The sequence below is a fragment of the Lolium perenne genome, chromosome 4 (assembly GCF_019359855.2).
Source record: "Lolium perenne isolate Kyuss_39 chromosome 4, Kyuss_2.0, whole genome shotgun sequence".
In the NCBI taxonomy this organism is placed as follows: Eukaryota; Viridiplantae; Streptophyta; class Magnoliopsida; order Poales; family Poaceae; genus Lolium; species Lolium perenne.
Genome location: NC_067247.2, coordinates 153,478,244 through 153,500,515, shown reverse-complemented (window position 1 = coordinate 153,500,515; position 22,272 = coordinate 153,478,244). Strand labels below are relative to the sequence as shown.

Genomic DNA, 22,272 nt, shown 5'->3' with positions numbered 1-22,272 from the left:
GGGGGCAGTGGGTCCCCCTGCCGCAGGCCACGGAGGTGGAGGATGCGGTCGCCAGCCACACCGTTAAGGAGGACCCGCGAGGAGGCAATGGAGAGGAGCAGCGCAATCCAGTCACACCAGCGCTGACTAAAACCACGGGCTCGCAGCATGTCCAACAGGTAGACCCAGGAGACGCTGTCAAAGGCTTTCGCAATGTCAAGCTTGACCAGCAAGGAGGGTCGCTTGGCGCGATGCAGGCGACGGACTTGCCCTTGGACGAGCAGGAAGTTGTCCTGGATGGACCGCCCTTTGATGAAAGCGCTCTGAACCGGCGAGACAAGGTCATCAATGCGCTTCGCGAGGCGGGAAGCCAGCACCTTCATGAACAACTTGGCGAAACTGTGCAGCAAGCTGATCGGTCGGAAGTCTCCAATGTTGTCCGCGCCGTCGACCTTAGGGATCAAGACAACATGGGCCACATTCATCTTGTGCAGGCCAGTTCTGTTGAGCTGGAACATCTGCTGGAAGGCCAGCACAAGGTCTTGCAAGATGATTGGCGCCGCCGCTTTGAAGAAGGCGCCACAGAAGCCGCCAGGGCCTGGGGCACGGTCAGCCGGTAAGTCAGCAATAGCAGCCAAGATCTCCTCAGGGGAGAAGGCATCATCGAGCTCTGAGAGGTCCAGAGAGGGTAAGCCAAGCGCGTCCCAATCGAACGTGTGGGCAGCAGGCGCCGGAGTGCCAAGCAAGGAGCCAAAGAAATCCTTAATGACGGCCGCCTTGTGCCCATGCTCAGTAGCAAGACCATGAGCACCAACAAGCGACGGGATGAAGTTCTTACGTCTGCGAGCATTGGCCTTTAAGTGAAAGAAGCGGGTGTTTGCATCCCCCAGGCGGATCCAGTTCACCCTAGCACGCTGACGGGCCCTGATCCGCTCAATGACAACCAGGCCGAGGATGCGAGACTTGAGAGTTTTGCGCAGCTCCAGCTCATCCGGCTCAAGCTGCCGCTCCTCCTGCGCCGCGTCGAGGAGCATGACCGTGTCCTGGGCCATAAGCAGCAGCATCCTGGTATCCCCGACATAGTTATTCTGCCAGAGTCGCATGGCCTTAGCCGTGCGAGTAATCTTCTCGTGGAGACAGCCAACTGCATCAGTAGCCAAGCACGTACCCTGCCAAGCTTGGGAGACCACGTCGGAGAAGCCCTCCAAGTGAACCCAAAACGCCTCAAAGCGAAAGCTATGGGGCCTGCGGATCGGGGAATCACAGGTAAGGATGATCGGGCAGTGGTCAGACATCGAAGAGGCATGGGGTTTCAGACGAGCGTTGGAGAAGGCACAGTCCCAATCCACATCACAGAAAGCGCGGTCAAGGCAGCAGAAGGTGGGCGTGCTCTGCTCATTGGACCAGGTAAAGCGCCGGCCAGAGAGCTTGATCTCCTTGAGCTCACTTGAGTTAAGGGCATCCCTGAAACGCGCCATCATCCCATGGTCAAGGTTGGAGTTGCTCTTGTCGCGCGCTTCGTAGATGAGGTTGAAATCTCCCAAAATCAACCACGGACCCTGGATGCTTGCGCGCAGCCAGATGAGCTCCTGAAGGAAAGCAGGCTTGCGTGCATCATCGGATGGACCATACACAGTGGTGATGGACCAAGAGGGGCCGCCAGAGCAAGGCGTAAGCCGAGCCGAGACAGCGAAGGCGGACACCTCGACGCGGTCAGCCACGAACATGGAAGTGTTCCATGCCAGCAAGACTCCACCACGGGTGCCAACCGCCGACAACGTCGCAGAGCCGTCAAAAGAGGGGCCGAGCGTTTCCCGAACGCTTCCGGGGAGAAAGTGGCGACTTTGGTCTCCTGCAGACAGAGGATGGAGCAACGGGTCTGCTCCACAAGGGACTGAACAGCCAGCCGGCGAGCCTTGGCATTGAGGCCGCGCGGGTTCCAGTCAAGAATAGAGAAGGATCTATCCATTGAGCAAACTAGGCATTCCCCAGGCAAAAAACAGCAGGCGGGAGCGAGCAAAGACAGAACAAGCAGCAGCCCCAACAGAGGGCCGGCACATTTTGAAGAACAGACAGGTTACAACATGGTCGACAGGCACGGGCGCTCGACGTATGCGCCACAAACTAGACAGCAGGGCACGCCGGCCGGCAGTGAAGCTGCCGATCGTCGCAGCGCAGCCAGGAGACGGCGCGGCGGCATGCCCGACCCGAAACACAACAGACAGCAACACAGGAACACACAGAACTAACATAGCAAACTAGACAGACCCAAGCAGATCAGACCAAGCTACGGTCAAGCCAAGCCGCCAAGCGCCTCGCCTGCCAGCACCGCGAGGTCCTCGTCCGGCAGGCGGATGCACGCAGCCGAGCCCAGGCCTGCCGCGCGTGCAAGCTTCTTCGTGAGGCCACCCAGCGGCTCCTTGTACCGGTCGATGTACTTGGCGCACACGGCGGGGCTGAACTTGCGAGGCGTGTCGATGAACTCGAGCTGGTGCGCAAGCCTGGCATGCGCCTTCTGCTCCTGGGTGAGCCCCTTGGGGCCCTTGGCGATCCGGCCACTGGCACGCCGTGGTTGCGGGGCAGACGCTGGCGCCGGCGGAGGGGTGGGCACCATGAGAGGCACCTCCTGCTCGGTGGGGTGAAGGGGGTGAACGCAGGTGGCGCGCCCATGATGGAGGCATGGAGCAACCCAAAGACCTTGGAGTGGAAGGTGGTGCTCCCGTCCACCTCGAGGGAGAGCATCTTTTCAGCTAGCAGCTCCATGGCAGCGGCCTTGCCCACCGGGGACGGCGCAGGCTCGAGGCTCGCCAAGGCGCCGTCACAGGCACTACTAGGGAAAAGCCTATAGGTGGAGGCAAGTGGTGCCGGCGCACCACCCTATGCATGCGCCGGTGGAACGTGCTGCCGGCGCACCAAATACAAGCCGCGCCGGCGATTCCTGCCCACTACCGGCGCACCAGTGCATTCGACGCGCCGGCGATTTTTCCTGGCATGGCCTCGCCCAATTCGGGCCAGGCCCACGAAACATTGCCGGCGCACCAGCCCAGGAGTGCGCCGGCGGTAATTTGCTATTGCCGGCGCGCTCCTGGGCTGGTGCGCCGGTAATGTTTCGTGGGCCTGGCCTGAAGCAGATATAGCCGGATGGCTTATATACTGTCGGCGCACCCAGGTCCTGGTGCGCCGGCAGTAACCTGGGAGTTATTTCAGCCACCAACCAGCACTCACAAGCCACTACACTCACTACTCCTCCACACAACCCGACCCTTCTCCCGACCCACCTATTTTTTGCCCATTTCTACCCCAAATTTAGCCAATTTGACCAAACAAAATCATATTTGTTGAGCAAATCTTCCCTTCCTACATGCATCTCCCACATCCCTATGTAGATCTAGATCTATCTATCGCACATTGACTGCTCAATCTAGATCTAGTTCTAGATCTAGAAAGTCGGCTTCCATACGCCATTGTCGCGGCGCGTCGTCTCGATCTCGTCGACGAATATATCAAACAAATAGGTGATTAATGAACAAATTGAGGAATGAAATCAACGTATGTTGGACATTTGAAGCAAAGCTCTCGTGTGTGGCATATATATATGTTGTGTTTGTGCTTCTGTGTGTTGGCGTTGAAAATGAGTTGCCAATGTTGCGCCGAAATGTTGATTCTTTAAGTTTCCGTTTCGGCACATTTCTGGCGCTCCTATGTCCTACCGTGTAGGAAGGTCATGCCGAAATTTTCCGTGAAAACTACCGACGGATGCATGGTTCTAATCAATTATATAATCTTACCGTGCAGGCGATAATGGTTATCGAGATGAGTGAAAGTGTCGTGATGAGATATCTTGAACACGCGATCATCGACATGTATGAAAATAACCGCATGGAGGTATTGTGTCCGTGCCGAAGATGCAAACGAGTGAAATGGTTTGACCCCTATTCAGGCAAATTGCAGGGGCACCTGCTCACTAATGGTTTCATGCATGGACACACTCAATGGATGAGTGATGATGGCGCGGAGGTCAATGGGGCGACGACAGCAGGTGGTAATGGCCGGCAAGAAGGAGGGCATCATGATATTGATGACGATGAAGAGTTTGTCGCACAGGATGATAACCTTGACGACGACAATAACCTTGACGACGACGAAGAGGTGCCGCTAGCTTCAGTCGTGCGGGACCCTCATCTTCAAGATCTGCTTCTCGAAAAGACGAAAGGCGCCAAGCGGAAATCAAAGCTTGAGCAACTGGATATAGACTCGAATACTCCGTTGTACGACTCAGGTCGCGGGTTGGGGGAGTCCCGCTTGAGAGTAGCGCTCGATGTGCTGTAGATGAAGGCGAAACACGGAAAGACGGACACAAGCGTCGACGACATTCTGGAATACGTGAAAGATCTCCTTCCTGCCCGGAACACGTGCCCTGGTAGTCTAGCTGAGGCCAAGAGAATCGTGTGCCCTCTCGACTTACCCCACGAAAAGTATCACGTCTGCATCAACGACTGTATCATGTATCACAAGGAGCACGTGGACAAGACCAAATGTCTTGTGTGTGACGCTGAACGGTACAAGAAAGGGAAGAAGAAAGCTCCTCGGAAAGTTGTGTGGTACTTCCCGCTCGCCCCCCGGCTTCAACGGTTCTACGCGGACCGCAAGGAAGCAAAGCTCATGCGCTGGCACGCTGAAAGAAAGGAGGTAGTGTTGAATGATGAAGAGCGGATTGAGCACCCAGTGCTGACGCACCCTTCGGATGCAAGCCAGTGGAAAGCATTAGACAATGAATTCAGAAGTTTTGGGGCAGATCCCAGAAACATCAGGTTGGGTGCGAGCACAGACGAATTCAATCCGTTCGGAAACCAGAGCAGCACACATAGCACATGGCCCGTGTTTATATGGATCTACAACCTCCCACCCTGTCTGTGCATGAAGAGGAAGTACATACAGATGAGTATGCTAATTCAAGGGCCGACACAGCCAGGAAACGATATCAACATGTATCTCGAATTATTAAAGGAGGAGCTTGAAACGTTGTGGGCGAAGGAAGGGGTAGATACATGGGACGCCGCCGCGGAAGAATATTTCCCTTTGAGAGCTGCGTTGATCACGACGGTGCAGGACTACCTCGGATACGGTTATATTTCATGTCAGGTGTGCCATGGACACAAGGCATGTGTCAGGTGCATGGAAGAGACAATGTTTTTGCAGCTTGGTAAGGATCCCGGCTCTTCGAAAACAGTTTACATGGGGCATCGAAGGTGGCTACACAAGACTGACCCGTGGAGAAAGCGTGGAGACCTGTTCGATGGTACAAATGAACCCCGAGGACCTCCACGTAAGAAGAGCGGTGAAGAGATCGATACATTACTGAAAGGTTGGAAGGAGTGCCCTGCGCCGGGAAAGATTCGCCAAAAGCCTGGAGAGAAGAAGAAAAAGGAAACGACGCCGCTCATTGGTGTATGGAAAAGGAGGTCCGTGTTTTGGGACTTGCCGTACTGGAAGATTCTCGATACACCTCACTGCCTTGATGTCATGCATATTACAAAGAACGTGTGCGAGAGCTTGCTTGGCACTCTTCTCAACATGCCGGACTGGACCAAAGATGAGCCGAAAGCAAGACACGACCTGAAAGTTTTGGGCATCAGGGAAGAGCTTCAGATCCCGGTGGCCCAAGAGGGACAGTTGGAGGAGGAGGTGGACGGCGGTCAGAAGCGCAAAAGGATTAAGCGGCCAAACAATTAATGTCCCCCTCCTGCTTCACTTTTAGTCCGGCTGAGGTCGATCAATTTTTCAATTGCCTTCAAGGAGTCAAAGTGCCCTTCGGTTACTCCGGGATAATAAGCAGATACATGGACCCCAAGAAATGAAACTTCAGCGGCATGAAGTCTCATGACTGTCACGTGATGATGACGCAGATTCTTCCGGTTGCAATCCGAGGTATAATTGATGACCATGTTCGTGCAACGCTGACTGGGCTCTGTAACTTCTTCGACGTCATAACTCGGAAGTCGATAAGCGTGAAGAAACTCGCAAGGCTCCAGGAAGAGATCGTGGTGATCCTATGTGAGCTTGAGATGTACTTCCCGCCTGCATTCTTTGACGCGATGGTCCATCTGTTGGTCCATATCATAGATGATATCATCAGTCTAGGGCCGGCATTCTTACGCAACATGATGTTGTTTGAAAGAATGAATGGGGTCATTAAAGGATACGTTCGTAACAGGTCACATCCGGATGGAAGCATCGTCCAGGGCTGGCTCACCGAAGAGTGCATCTCTTTCTGCACGAATTATCTAGACATCGAGGACCCTGTTGGTTTGCCTCAAAACAAGCACCTCCGCAGGTTCGAGGGAGTAGGCCACAAAAATGGAAGGAAGGAACTGCACGTGCACATGTCTGGTCGGACTTCCGACTTTGACGGGGCCAACTTAGTAGCGCTACAACACATTGACTTGATCGATCCTTGGTTGAAAGAGCACAAAACCATGATAGAGAACAGTGGCAAGCCGATGATGACGGAAGTAGAAATATACAGAGAGCACAACTCCTCTTTCGCGCGCTGGTTCAAAGACCACATTGATGCTAATCCCCCACCAATGGATTCTGACAAGGATAAACTAGTATTGGCCTTGTCACATGGCCCCACGCCCAACATCATGACTTACCAAGCGTACGATATCAACGGGTACACATTCTACACGGAAGAAAAAGACAAAAAAAGTGTTTACCAGAACTCAGGGGTAACGATGGATTCCTGGACGGGTGACGTAAAGACTAGATACTACGGAAGAATCGAGGAAATCTGGGAGCTTAGCTACGCTGGGGAGAAAGTGCCGATGTTCCGTATCAGATGGGCTAAGAGCGTCACAAAAGAAGACCGGTATTTCACCACCATGTTTCTACCCGAAGCCAACAAATCAAAGTCCACGAACGCCACCGCGCAGAATGAGCCATAGGTACTGGCAGAACACGTGCACCAATGCTTCTTCATAACCGACCCATCCAGGCCTAGCCGTGTTATCATGAGGAGAGGCAAGAGGACCATCGTCGGAATGGATGGAGTCGCCAACGAGGAAGACTTCGAAGGACAAGTCGGAGACCCAATGATGGAAGAATCCGAGGACGAAGACACAACATACACCACAAGAAGAAGCAGGACCACGCTACCGAGGTCAGGTCGACCCTTCAAAAGCAGAAGTCACGACACGGGGCTAAATTATTCAACGACGAGCAAGAAAAGCAAGAAGAAAGTGAAACACTCTTCTCAATCGATGATGTAAAACTTTATTTGCAATCTATAACTCATATTTTGTGTAATTCATAACTACTCATATGGTCATGGCCAATATTTTATGTATGACTAATTAATATTGTGTTGGTCAATATTTTGTGTATGTATATATAACTCATATCTTCATGTTTTTACATAACTCATGCATATTGCTTTGTTATTATCTTGAAAAGATAAGGACATAAATATAATAGAAAAGGCCAGAAAACAATAGAAACATAAAAGAAAAGAAATAAAGAAAAACAAAAGAGAGTGGGAATTGCATGATTTGGCCAAGTCCCAGGTATACCCGCAGTAGTCTTACTGCCGGCGCACCAGGCCTTTGGTTCGCCGAGGGCAAACTTGTCCCCGGCGAACCAAAGGCCTGGTGCGCCGGCAGTAAGACTACTTCGGGTATACCTCGGACTTAACCGCGCGATCCTCTTCCCTCATCCCTTCTTCCCAAATCGAGCCGAGACGACGACGTCGAACCCTAACCCGCCGTTCTGCACCGCCACATCCACTGTTCTGCACCGCCACCATCCACCTCCACCAGCCCCCCACCACCTGCCCCGTATGCCGCCGCGTGGAAGGCCCGGATCCACCGCTCGCCCGCCGCTACAGAGAGGAGGAGCAGGAGCAGGGGAGCCCCGGACCTGCCGTTACCCCGCTGCTACGGAGAGGAGGAGTAGGAGTAGGGGAGCCCCGGACCTGCCGCTAGCCCGCCGCATTCGACCCCCTACTGCTAGTCAAGTAATTTCTCCTTCTCCTCCTCCGCCCCCAATCCCACTAGGAGCATCGAAAAGTTCAGCATGTGAGGATCATCCCAATCCCACTCCATCTTATTTTTGTTCTTGCAGTAGTTGAATTCTTGCGCTGATTCTTGTATTACTCATAGCAAATTGAATTTGATGCCCTGGTTCATAGCAAATTTGATGCCCTGGTTGGCCTGGGATTAGTTTTCTGTACCCCAAGTAGTTCATAGCAAATTTCATAGCAAATTGAATGATTTAAATGCTTGCAGTATGAATTAGTTCACCATGGTTGAATGCTCATGCTGATGCTCACTGTTTGCAAATAAAGATGTTGAAATGGTTTTGAAATGCTACTGCTCATGCTCATGCTCACTGCCAAAGACACTAGGCAGTATGTTGGTTCTTCATTAAATGAAAATGAAAATGGTTTTGCTAGATAAATTGGTTTAGTTAAATCTTGAACATGTTCTGAAGAATTTGGTTTATGATGAAAATAAAAACTCGACACTTAGGCAGTATGTTGGTTCTTCATTTAAATCCCTACTGCCAAGAATTGGTTGATATATAAAATTCATTGGTTGATATGCAAAAATTCATAGGTATTTGCTTCTTATTTTTGAATACATAAAAACTAATTAAGCATCAAATGCCACCAGTATCAAGTGTTAGGGTTAGGCATGCCTCACATTTATTCTCTGGTTTAATAATGCTTAATGAAAAATGTGCTATATCAATGGATGTTGTCAAGTGTTCACTAGCTGTAGGTTTACTTAATTTAAAAAGAACAAGTGCTATGTTCATTCTCTGGTCATTTAAAACAAAATGAAAATGAAAATAAAAACAGAATGAAATGCTGCTGTGGAATTTGCTGTTATGCTGCTATGTTCATCAATAAGATGCTATTATGCTGCTATGTTCATTCTTTGGTTCATTTAAAGCTGCTGTGGAATTTGCTGTTATGCTGCTGCTATGCATTTGCATTTGAAAATGAAGCTGCTGCACTCATTTCTGTTAGTTGTGGCTAACTAAATCATTGGACCTTACTCATTTCTCATGGCAGAAGCAAGTTCTTTCCACTAAGCTTCATACACACCCTGCTCTATTAGTGCTTGGTTTTGCAGAGAGATGCCTTTAATAATTGTTAGCAATTTATTTGTTGTCTTTATTCGCTTATAATAAATGAAAGAGCAGGAAAACCCTCTGCCCTACAACTCTTGTCACATGAGATCATTTATCTTCCTCACATTGCTTGTAACTTGTACTTTTAATTGGTATAGAATCAGTGCCCAAGTAATTGTAGTCCCAAACCGTCTCTTTCGACGAAAAAATGCTGCTTTGTGGGATGTGCTTGTATAAGGGTGTGCAACTCATGTGGGCCTTTCTGCTTTATATCTGAATATGTCTATGGTGTTGTTGCAAATTTCTCTGGTTATATTTGTCTCTGGTTGGAAATGTTGTTTCTGGTTGCAAATGTTGCAAATAAAAATGAAAATAGTTGTCTCTGGTTATATATGATGCATGTGTTGTTGCAAATGTTGTCTCTGGTTAAGTTGTTGCAAATGATAATGCTAAGTTGTTGCAAATGAAAATGATGGTTTATGGTGATGGTTATGGTGAAATGCTACTCTAAGTGCTATTACTGATGGTTTATGGTGATGGTTATGGTGAAATGAAAATGATGGTTGCTATTACTGTAAGTGCTATTCTGTTACAGGGATTGAGTTTCTATTGAGTGCCAGAATGTCGATTCATTTCCGTTCCGGCAATTCTAGCACTCGGCATGACCAATTTTTAGCAAAGGTCATGCCGAATTTTTCCGTGAATTCTAACTCTTTTTCATCTTCTGTTAGTGCAAGCCACCATGGCGTCTCAAGAACAGTTAGAGGAGCACTACAATAGGCACTTCTTTAGGACGGAGGAGGATGCCGAGGCCGCTGGTGTTGGCAGCGACGAGGACCATGAGATGGAGGATGCCGCTGGGGGTAGTGCCGACGAGCCAAGCGGCAACGAGGCAAGCGGCGCCGCCGGGGGTAGTACCTACGAGCCTAGCGGCGATGAGGCAACCGGCGCCGCCGGGGGTGGCGGCGAGACAAGCGGCGATGATCCTAGCGGCGCCGCCGGGAGTAGTGGCACCGGGACAAGTGGTTCCAAGAGGCCGCGGAAGGAAAGGCGCCAAAACACGGTCGCCACCGGCAGAGACACAATCAAAGAGGTGGACCCCGCCAGTGGTTTGCCGGTGGAGCCTAAGGATGTTGCCAAGGGGTACGACAACCAACTGGCATGTATCCTCTGAGAGGTCATCAATCTAAACGAGACGGATCTCTGAGCTCAGAACAAAGCGCATTTGCGAACCCAGCTCATTGCGAGGTTGCACTCACGATACAAGTTCCTAGGCGACTACGCCTCCACTCATGAAACCAAGAACATTGTGAACTCACAAGCCCTCCTGAAGTTCACCAAACACCTCAGCAGCTATAAGTACATGGTGCGGAAGCTGATTGCTGAGGGCAAAGGTTTCGAAGAGGTCCACTCTGCCTTTCCGCATGTCTCCCAGGCGGACTTTGATGCTTTTGTGGCCAATGAAGAGCTACAAGCGACCAAGAATCGCAAGTTGTGGGGGAAGGAAATGCGGGAGCTTAACATCGGCAACCACAACCTTGGGAGCTGTGGGTACGAGGGAAAGGAGCCCTATTGGGCGAAGGAGGACGAGGCGTATGTAAATGCCGGCATTGAGAACCCATGACTCAAGTACAAGGACCCGCTTGAAAGAAGATTCATCAGGTCCCGGTACCATAAGATGAAACTATTCGGGGAACTTGTCACGGACCCCAAGGTCGTAACCGAAATAATTTGGTTCACGAACGACCAGAAGGTCATGTCGTTGGAGAAAAAACTGGTAAGCAATTTACCGGTTTAATGAGATCAAGTATCGTTCATATAATAGTAGCAACATTTCTAAATGGTTCACGTTTCTTCCGCGGGAAGAAGAAAGACAAAGACTTTCTCAAGGTGACGAAGGCTCCTCGTCCCAGGCGTCGACGGGCAGGGTAGCATGGGACAAGCCTCTCGTACGGGCGCTAAACATCGTTAATGAGCATTCACCTACGAGAAGGCCGCGTAGAGGCCGTGTGGCTGGCGCCGGTACAGGCTACAAGCATGGTCACTACGGCTTGTCGTCTGTGGCCGATAAAAATGCGCGCAATGAGAGGAAGCAGCGGGAGGCGGAGGAAATGAGGGAGTCAATCCTAGCCCAAGTCCAAGCTGGTTTGGTACCGCAACTCAAAGCTACACTCGTACCTGAAGTCAAAGCTGAAGTCGTCGCTTCAGTCCAAGCAGATTTCAACGCTCTACGCGCGTGGTATGAGGGTGGCAAACAAGCCCCCCCCCCCCCCCCCGGAAATGCAAGTGGTTAGCTTCGACGCCAGCAACCCGATGGCGCCGCCGGCAATGACAATGTTATAATGGAGACTCCTCCGGCCGCCGGCAATGTCGCTGGTGCTAGGGATTCACCATCCATGCCGGGTAGCAGCCCCTCCATCACTTGCACGCCCGCCGCCGCATGTGCCGGCCCTTCGACATTAGCCGAGCTCAACGCTCTCACGGTAATTAACTAATGTGTACATCAAGTTAATATATTAGTTTCGTCATCCTTGCCCTCTCTCTAACGCCATACACATGTTCTCGCAGGCGCTCTCAACGCCATGCACCTTCCTGATGAGAGTAAACGACGAACTCAAAGACGTCGCGAGGGGGTCCATCCTCCGGCCCCTGGATAAGAAGTGGCACACACGAGATATGGAGGATGACGTTTACCGGGTTGAAGTGGATCGGGCGTTACCGGGCTATGAGGATTTGTTTCCTCCTAATCAACCGCATGGTGCCGATGACGATAGCCCGTTGAATCTGGCCTCACTGAAGGGTTGGGTACTGCTATGGCCGAAGACCCTAATTCGGATCAACACCTACTCGGGGTCGACGACAAGCAAACAAAAACACCTTGCGGCGCCACAGGTCAGCGTCCCTCCACGACAGCCAGCGGCGCCGGTGGTCATCGCCCCACCAGAACGGCCAGCTGCGCCAGAGGTCAGCGCCCCACCACAACGGCCAGCTGCGCCAGAGGCCGAGGAATACGAACGTGAGAACTTCCAATGGGATATTCCTACGTCTTCACAAGTTGTCCATGAGGATGCGCCGGCCTCGAAATATGTGTGCTCCAAGAAGCTGTTCGATTCTCAAGAAACGGCTGAGGAGGTCGCCACCACCGCCGTCAAAAAGATGCTGAGCCCAAACACACTCCGTGCTACGGCCAATACGGCGATGGATGGTCCAGTAGTACAACCCAAGAAGAGGAAGAGACCAAATAAGAAGGACGCCCAAGACAAGGCGGCGGCCAAATCCAAGGACAAGGTCCCACTCCTTGACAAGTTGCCAAACAATTGGCGACCTCTGCATCACTTGGGTGAACCGATGCTGCCGGAGCATGTCGTCAACAAACTCACCCCGGATATGAGGAGCTTGCATGAGAGTGTCAGGCATCTGGAGAAGCAACTTCTCAAATCAAAAAATCCTAGTTACCCTCTCTTCGTGGCGAAGGTACCAACTGGCATGAACTTCGTCGAGAAGTACCCCGTGGACTTGTGCCTCATCCGGTTCAATGACATCTTCAGCATCTATCGCATGCAAATGCTCCACTTTAGTGTGGTTCGCCTAGTTGCTTTTAGCTTGTCTTCCCAGATTGTTAAGGAGGGGACGCCGACCATCGCGATAATGGACCCCTTTTATATGCGGGAGAGCATCATCTGCAACGCTGGGGATCGGGCGATTGCCACCCAGCAGGTCGAGGATTTCATGCTGGCGAACATTAAAAAGGGCGCCATTCTCATCCCTTACTTCCCCGAGTAAGTAATCACTCGCTAGTCCCCCATCACCATTATATCATATATCTCCATTTGCATTTCCAAAGGTTAATCCGTGTGTTTTTTGCAGAGACAAGTTCTGCACCCTCATCGTCGTGCACCCGCAACACTCACATGCAGTCTATCTCGACTCGGGTAGGGACCACAAGAAAGACTACACCCACATCAAGGCCCTTCTCAATGATGCTCTCACCGGCTTCGCCAACAAGGCAGGCCCCCTCAAAGTAGAGAGGAAATCCCGAGGAGGCTTGGTCTTAACCCACACAACCAACTTCCCTTGCCTCAAGCAGTCGACGCAAGACAATGGGATGGACGCGTGGTACGCCATCCTTCAGATGTAGGAGTACATAAAGTACGCAGATGACATGTTGCTGCCAGAGAATCTCAGAAACAGGTTTGCAAACATGGCGGATGCCCCTGATAGAGAGATTAGAAAGAACTGGGGTCGCATCCAGCAGTTCATTTGCACGATAATCCTGCAGGATGTCAACAGTAGGTCTGGCGAGTTCTTCTACGGCTACGGTCTACCACCTAATGACGAGATAGAACTCCGTTTGGAGATGTCGCGTGATGAGAGGCCGTTCAACTCGCTTGAGGGCTGCCGTCCATTCCCCCCTAGGCGTACAACCTGATCTTACGACGGGAACACTTGCTAAAGCTTGACCGATATGTCCTTGAACTTCCGTATTGTAATAATTGCTATATATTCCCATAGAATCAACTTGTTGCTTTTATTTAGTTGTATGGATGTGCATGTGAACATGTATCTATAGTTTCATTTACTTTGCTATATATTTCAAGATTATGGCGTAGATACCTTAATAATTATTTGCATTTACAGGTGCACCGTTTCAGCGGCAACAGCTACAAGGGATACCCCACTAGGGTGGAGGCGGAAGGAAGATACGCCCGTTATTTAGCGGGAGAGATGAGGGACATGAGGTGGAACCGGATGAAGACCATGGCCTTCGTGATGATGGTCATCGTGACCATGTTGGTCATGTTCTATGTGATTGTAGTTTAGGTTACGACCTACATTGTGAGGTGTATGACGATGTGACGACTATGTACCGAGACTTCTAACTTTGTGAAACTTCGTCGTTCGGTGTTGCATATGCACATGTGTTGTATGAATCAACATTCCGAAACGAGACTCTTGCGTATTTGTGTATTGATACCGAAATGAAACTTGACTCTCTATGTGCTTCTCATATTGCATGTACTGCTGTATAAATATGAAATGTGTTGTAAATATATACTGCTGTCAAATATGTATTGTAATATGCTGGAAAAAAGCTGTAAAAATGAATTTTCGAATATTATTGCCGGCGCACGTGGCATGCGCCAGTGCTGGAAGACCTACTGTCGGCGCAGCTGCACGTGCGCCGGTGGAACTTGGCTTTGCCGGCGAAGCTTGGATGGTGCGCCGGCAGTATCTGACCTATCGCCGACGCACTGCCTGGTGTGCCGGCAATGGCCAGTTATCACCGGCCCGTTCGCACCGGCGGGCTTTGGTGCGCCGGCAATAGGCCTATTAGGTGCACCGGCGGTAGGCCTTTCCCCTGTAGTGAGGCCTGCAGACCCGAGGCAGGGAGCCCGGATGCCGGCAGCAGGGACGCTTCCTACCCGAAGAGCTGCAGGTCCAGGCCCAGCTCGTCCGGCGAGGGGCCCAACCAAGGGACGACGGCCAGCTTGTCTGCCAGAGGAGCTGATCCTCCGCCGAGAGAGGAGTCCAGCGATGCGTCGGGGCAGTCCAGGCCTGGTCGACGTCGCCGCCAAGCAGCAGGGGGTCGACGCGCGTGAGCTCACTCCAGAACTCGTCGAGGTCAGAGCGGAGCGGCACCATATCCGGCTCAGGGAGGGGCGGCATTGGCTCAGCAGCAGGCATCGCCAGCGCGACCAGTCCAGCAACAGAAGCGGGCGAGCCCAGAGCCCCACCACTGGCCGGCTCGGGCCAGCTGGACCAGGCCAGGCTCTCATCAAGGCTGTCGGCGCGGTCCCAGCTGCTGGCCGGGGCGCCATCAGAGGAGACAGAGGGCGCCACCGCGTGCCGGTATGTTTCTATTATTCCACCAACGTCACCAACATGTTAGAACTGGAACACGTTCTTGCTCTGTCATTTCTCAGAACAAATAAAGTGTTTGAGCTGCCGATTCCGTCATATAGGGCACCTTGTGCTGTTCTAGTTCGTTTGTAAGGATATTTTTCGATTAACTGGCAAGATTAACCTATATCTAACCCGTCAGTTATATCTGTTTGTTTCTAAGCAATTATCGGTTAACGAGCTTAACTTGTCTCTGGTCCGTCACTCTTCAACATCTCTTTTAGTGCGTGATTAACTGCCAGCACAGACCTGTCGTCTCGAGTCAGCTGTCTGCATCCAAATATAATCACAAAAAGAGCTCTTTAGGCATTCATGAGCACGGAGCACGTACGTGAGCTGCTTCGGCCATGTCACGTACACAGCTAATCGCTCAACTAGTATCTGTACGCAGGTACATGGCCGATCCATCCCATGCAGAAGGACTCAATCCATCAATGGCCAATATGTGTATACACATGTATTTTCTCATGGGAACAGTCTCATTGCACTTCAGTTAGAGCTCACATCTCAAAAAAAGAAGTTAGTCTCTCTCTCTTTTTTTTTGAGGGGAGAAACTAAAAAGTTAGTCCAGCTCATATAATTCATCACTATTTCTTCTCTCACGTGTCCCTCCGAACATCATGTAGACCATCAATTCAGCACTGTCCTCCATATTTATATTATTAAGTTGCAAAACATCAAGGCAACATTCTATCAATGTTTTCTGTGCACAACATCGTCCTTGTTAATCTTCAAAACAAATTGTAACTAGGTCATACTGGTTTTTCCACAGGGGACTTAACGGTGAACTAACAGTCAACTGACGGAATGGCATTCTCAGAACGACGACTATCGTTTGATGGTATTCTTGGAACGATGTCTACTTTGATGGCATTCTCCGAACCTGGCAATAGTTTGATGGCATTTAAAGAATTTCCTCTGATTATAAAGTGATCCATGCCAATTTGGGGCCACACTTCTTTTACTGCTTTGCACTTCACAAACAAATGTGCACTGTCCTCATCAACACGGCCACAGACCAGACATTTGCAGTCATCCAAACGCACTCCTCTCCTGATCAGGTTTGTTCGCAGGGCCAAACTTATCTTATTCGGTGCTGGAATAGACCAAATCCTTTTCCAGAAATCATTGTCACACGCATTTAGCATCCATGGGACCGCTTAACTTGATCTAGCATCCTCTCCATGCCATTAAGTTTGATGGTGGAAGCAATACGGACAGGCCCTTAACCCTACCTCCTCCTCTCCCGCCCCCCTCCCGGGCGGCAGCGGAGGATCCGCCCGCTCCTCTCCCCATAGCCCCACCCCCCCCCCCCCGACCCCACAGCCGCCGCTGCTGCCGGCCTTGGCCTCGGCCCCGATGGCAGTGGCGGCGCCCCTTCCGTTGAACGACGAGGGGGAGGAGACGGTTTCCGCGGCAGCGTTCCAAGGGAGGTGATGAAGCGCCGGTGGAGGAAGCTGGGTGGCACGGCTACTTGGCCGGGGCCTGATGCTCTCCATCGGTAGCCATGGAGGATTCGGTGGAGCGGTGGCGGCCCCCGCCCCCGATGACGGTTCGGCGGTGGTACGCATGATCCGCGCCGCCATACTCTTACCTGCTGATCCGGCATGAGGGACTGGCGGCGTGGGGGCTGCTGGTCTTACTTTGTTTTTGGTAGCGATCCTCGGGTTTCTCGCAAGCGAAGATGAAGATCTACCGGAGGTCAGTTTGCCTCGATCTGGCTGGGAGATGAATTCCGGAAAGCTCCGCCGGCGAATGCACTAATGCTGGATCGGGTGGTATTAGGTCGCGCGCACCCATGTTTTTATTCCGATCGTTTGGTTCCGGAAGGAGCGGCGCGAAGCTCTATTCTGTGTTTACATCAGGTGACTTTTTGGTCCATGGTGAAGTCAGAAGAAGGAATATCATGAAGGTCGGATTGGTGGACTGGCTAAAGGAGGTTCGAGTCTCCGTGATGCTGAGGGATTTGTTTGGCATTCCGGGCTCCAAGTACTGGTATGCATGTGGGGGCGACAGCACAGGTGCAATTTAGAGTGTTACCTCTCAGGGTGAAAACCCAAGCTCTGGCCTTAACTGGTTGTGCCTGGCAATGACCTTGTTGGAGGCATTGTTTTGAGAGTGAGTACTATCTTCAGGCTGAACACCTAAGACCTTTGGTCGGGCGGCGACGGCGCTGGTGTATTGTTCTCTTCTTGGAGGCGTCGCTTTTGGAGAGTCTATATTTCAGGTGTTGTCACGGTGGTGGTTGTATTTGTTATATTGTGATCCAAATTCATATACTAAAGGGAGGCTAACTTCTGACGAGCGGAGCGAGGCCCGTCGCCGGTAGGCTTGGCACAAAACGTAGTTATTGATTATAATGATGTATTCTCGGTTGTGAAGCATAGTTCCATTCGTGCATTCTTTGGTATTGTGGCTATACATGATCTTGAGCTTGAGCAGCTAGATGTAAAGACTGATTTTCTGCATGGTGAGCTTGAGGATGAGATATACATGGACCAACCTGAAGGTTTTGTTGTGCCTGGTAAGGAGGATCTTTTTTGCAAGTTCAAGGGGTCCCTTTATGGTTTGAAACAGTCTCCAAGACAGTAGTATAAAAGGTTTGATTCATTTATGATTGCACATAAGTTTAAGAGATCTCAGTATGATAGTTGTGTTTATATCAAGTTTCTTAATGGATCACCAATATACTTGTTGTTATATGTTGATGATATGTTGATTGCTACCAAGAACAAGAAAGAGATCACTACTTTAAAGTCACAATCAAGTAGTGAGTTTGAGATGAAGGATCTTGGTGCTGCTAAGAAAATATTAGGTATGGAAATTACAAGAGACGGAAAATCTAGTGTGTTTATTTTTTAGTCAGCAAAATTACATTCAGAAAATTCTTCATCGTTTTAATATGCATGATGCAAAGTCTGTTAGTACACCTATTGCTCCTCACTTTAAATTGCCAGGATTGCAATGTCCTAGTACTGATGGAGATATTGAGTACATATCACGAGTTCCATATTCTAGTGATGTTGGTTCCTTGATGTATGACATGGTCTGTTCTCGCCCTGATTTGTCATATGCTATGAGTTTGGTCAGTCGATACATGGCTGATCCTGGTAAAGAACATTGGAAAGATGTTCAGTGGATTTTCAGGTACCTTCGTGGCACATTCAAAGCTTGCTTGAAGTTTGGCAAGACCGGTGAGGGACTCGTAGGCTATGTGGATTCAGATTTTGCTTCCGATTTGGATAAGAGAAGATCCCTCACAGGTTATGTGTTCACTGTTGGTGGATGTGCTGTGAGTTGGAAGGCAACGTCCTATTTGTTGCTCAATCTACGACCGAAACAGAATACATGGCAATTGTTGAAGCTTGCGAAGAGTCTGTTTGGTTGAAAGGTTTGTATGCTAAGCTTTGTGGAGATGGTTCATGCATTAACTTGTTTTCTGACAGTCAAAGTGCAATATACCTTACTAAAGATCAAATATTCTATGAGAGGACAAAACACATTGATATCAAGTATCAGTATGTCCGCGACATTGTTGCTCAAGGTAAACTAAAGGTATGTAGGATAAGTACTCATGATAATACTGCTGATATGATGACAAGCCAGTTCATGTTTCCAAGTTTGAGCTTTTCTCAAGCTTGGTTGGTATAACTGTTTAGCCCAAGTGGCTGTTGGCGCCAGCAAGCGTTTTTTTCTTTGTTGTTCAGGAGATTGTTGAAGTTCATGCTACAAGATGAAATTTATCTCAAGGTGGAGTTTGTTATATTGTGATCCAAATTCATATACTAAAGGGAGGCTACGGCCTATATATGCATCTTGTAAGCCGCCGGCTAGGGTTTATCAATTATAAGATAACCCACGGTGTTTGTAAACACTCCCCGATATAGTGAAATTTTGCTGGCTGGCGCCCGTGATTTTTTCCCCTTCTATGTTGGAAGGGTTTTCCACGTTATATCTCGTGTCTCCGCTGCGTTTTTCTTTATCATTTTTCGTTATTTCTAGCTCCAAGTTCTTTGTTGTTGATCTGCAAGCTTCTGGATGTTGAAAACTTCCTTCTTGTGGCAGGCATGCTCCTTCTTGCTGCTTCAGATAAACTCTAATGATAAGGGTGATAAAAGTGAGTAGTCCAAGCCTCTTGATATACTCGGTGTACCGATTGTCGTACTCCATCTTCTCGTCGTCGTGAGCCTCATGAGACCTAAGTCAAAGAGGAGTGAAGATATACAAAAAATACAAGTTACCGCATCATAAGACCATGGAAAAAATACAAGTTAGCACATCATAGGTTGCCACTTTAAGTACCTTTTTGTCCTCTGCCATTAGCCGACCACGGTGATTTTGACCGTAGTGTTGGTCAAGAAGTGCCATCCTACACAAATTAAAATTGGTATTGATTTGTAAGAACAACAATCCAAATATTGTGGAGATATCACATATGAGAACAAAATTACAAGTTAGTACCTGCTCATAAATATCTTCTTTCCAAACAAATATCAATTTTAGCATTTCTTTCTAGTACAATCATGACCCATAATTGACCATTGATTGGCCCTATTTTGGTTTGAGTTCTCTAAACAAAACCTCAATTAACCCTAAGTAGGACCCTAAATTGGCACTACAATCTAACAATATAAAACCTAAATGAGAGAAGTCCAATTTACCTCCTAAATTTATCGCAAAGTTCGGTTTACAACCCTTTAATCTAATTTGGTTCACCTTACAACCTCAAATTGTGAAAACGTTCGGAATTAAACCCTCCAGCTTTTTGACAGGTTTTAACCTGGTTTTTCTCGCCACATCACTGGTTTTTCTTATCATCTTTGTATAATATGGACACCAGTGACCAGCCCCGTATATGCATGAGCATTGAGCAACAAACAGAAGGTGATTGCCGATTTCTAATTTCCTAGCTTGTTTCAGCACAAACACGTATGCACTAGAAACGAATGTGTATACTGAAGACATAGTGCATGTAGTAATTAAAAACCGGTGACTTGGCAAAATAAAATAGGTCAAAATCTATTGAGTTGCGGAAAAGGGTATTTTCGGACGGGTTTTAGAGTTTGAGGTTGTAAATTGAACCAAGTTAGACTAAGAGGTTGTAAAGTGAACTTTGAGACAAGTTTAGGGGGTAAATTGGACTTATCTCAACCTAAATTGAGAGGCTTATGTACATTGATGGAGAGAGATTATACCTTAGTGGTCGGCGGTACCACCTTGAGCCCCGGTGCATGCCCGCTGCAGTTGCTCAACCTTCAACGCGGAGGGAGGCGAGATGGAGGCGGCAAGGAGAAAGTGAGGGAGGCAGCGGGTCGGGGAGGAGAGGGAGGCGGCAGCGGCTCGGGGAACGGACTGACACGGAAGCGGTCGATCTGTTCAAGGTCGAACGGGTGGGCTTAACCACCATGGGTAGGCCCAGGCAAAGTACACGTAGGAAACAATACAGAACTCGAGACGAATATGGCTCGGTCATCGTGTAAATGGGTTATTTCTTGAAATAGATTAGGTTGGAGTTTACTTTGTGAAATAGTTTGCGTTGAAGGCTACCTTGAATAAAACTCTTATATGAGAAAATTAAAAAGGAAAATAAAAGGTGAGGAACAGAATCCAACATAAACTGAGCATATACGGAAGGAAACAATACAGAACTCGAGACGAATATGTATCGTTCTCGGATCGATTAACCGTGCATGTAAAAACGAGCAAAGGTGTACTCAAGTCCCTTAGCAGAGGCAGCATAATCTTGGTTATTGATTCCAATCTCCATCGATCTAGAAACCGGCGATCGATACAATGGACTTGGGCGTGCGGACTAGGTCTCAGAGGCAGTCTGCCGGCGGTTCCAGCGAGGGCCTCGCGGCGCTCTCCGCCGGCCTCGCACGGCGCCTCGCGGACGAGCACGCAAACAGCAACCTGGTCTTTTCGCCGCTCTCCGTCTACACCGCGCTCGCGCTCGTGGCCACCGGCGCCCGCGGCGCCACCCTGGACGAGATCCTCCGCGTCCTCGGCGCCCGGTCCCGCGGAGAGCTCGACGAGTTCGTCGCCCGCGCAGCCGGGGACGCGCTGCACGACCAGTCTCGCTCAGGCGGCCCGCGCGTGGCGTTCGCGTGCGGCGTCTGGAGTGACCTGTCGTGTCCGCTGAAGCCGGGCTTCCGCGAGGCTGTCGCCGCCGGCGCGTATGGGGCTGAGGCCTCCATCGTCGACTTCCACGGCGACCCCAAGGGAGCATGACGGCTGATCAACGCGTGGGCGGCGCGCGCTACGAAGGGCCTGGTCGACTCAGTTCTCGCCGAAGGCTCGGTAACCCAAGACGCCCGCGTCGTGCTCGGCAGTGCACTCAACTTCAAGGGCAAGTGGGAGCATCCCTTCGACAAGAGGAGCACGCAGAAGGGGCTCTTCCGCCGGCTATGCGGCGCCGGCGCCGTCAACGTGCCCTACATGCAGAGCTGGAAGAGGCAGTTCGTGGCCGTCCACGATGGGTTCAAGGTGCTCAAGCTTCAGTACAAGACGGCGGAAGCGCGCCGGAGCCACGCCGGCAAGTCCAATAATCGCCTTGGTGATCCCAAAAGGCTGACACCATACTCTCGGAGCTCCGACGGCCAGAACCGGCGTGGATCCGATGCGAACACTCCAGACAGCTTTTCTACTCCTACACGCTTCTCCATGTGCATCTTCCTCCCGGACGCCGACGATGGCCTGCCAAGCCTTCTGGACGCGATCGCTTCATGTCCGGGCTTCCTGCACAAGCACCTTCCTCATAAGGAAGTCAAAGTCGGCGAGTTCAAGCTGCCAAGGTTCAAGCTGTCCTTCCACAGCAGTGTCGTCAACGACCTCGACAAGTTGGGCCTCCGGTTGCCGTTCCATGAAGCAGCCAACCTGTCCGATATGGCGGAGGACGACGACTCCGGCTTCCCGCTGGTCGTGAACGATGTCATCCACAAGGCAGTCATCGAAGTGAACGAGGAAGGCACCAAGGCCGCCGCCGCCACCATTGTTAGTAAATTTCCGAAGAAGATGCCAATGTCGCTGCCGCCGGTTGATTTTGTTGCTGACCATCCGTTCGCCTTCTTCATTGTGGAGGAGGAGACAAAAGCCGTCGTCTTTGCGGGGCACATCCTCGACCCCTCTAGAGAGTAGAGTAGCTAGCATCATAGGCTGTTGAAATTTTACGGGCCACATTAGTTTCGATTTTCTCTAACATCTCTAGATTTCAATTCGAGGTATAATGGAAGTCGATTTATCATAGACCTCAAATTT

The 22,272-nt window shown here is 50.3% G+C and overlaps 1 pseudogene; it reads left to right on the top strand.

Moving 5' to 3' along the window:
- Window positions 1–20,808: 20,808 nt before the first annotated feature.
- LOC127347299 (putative serpin-Z8) lies at window positions 20,809–22,152 on the top strand (annotated as a pseudogene).
- Window positions 22,153–22,272: the final 120 nt, after the last annotated feature.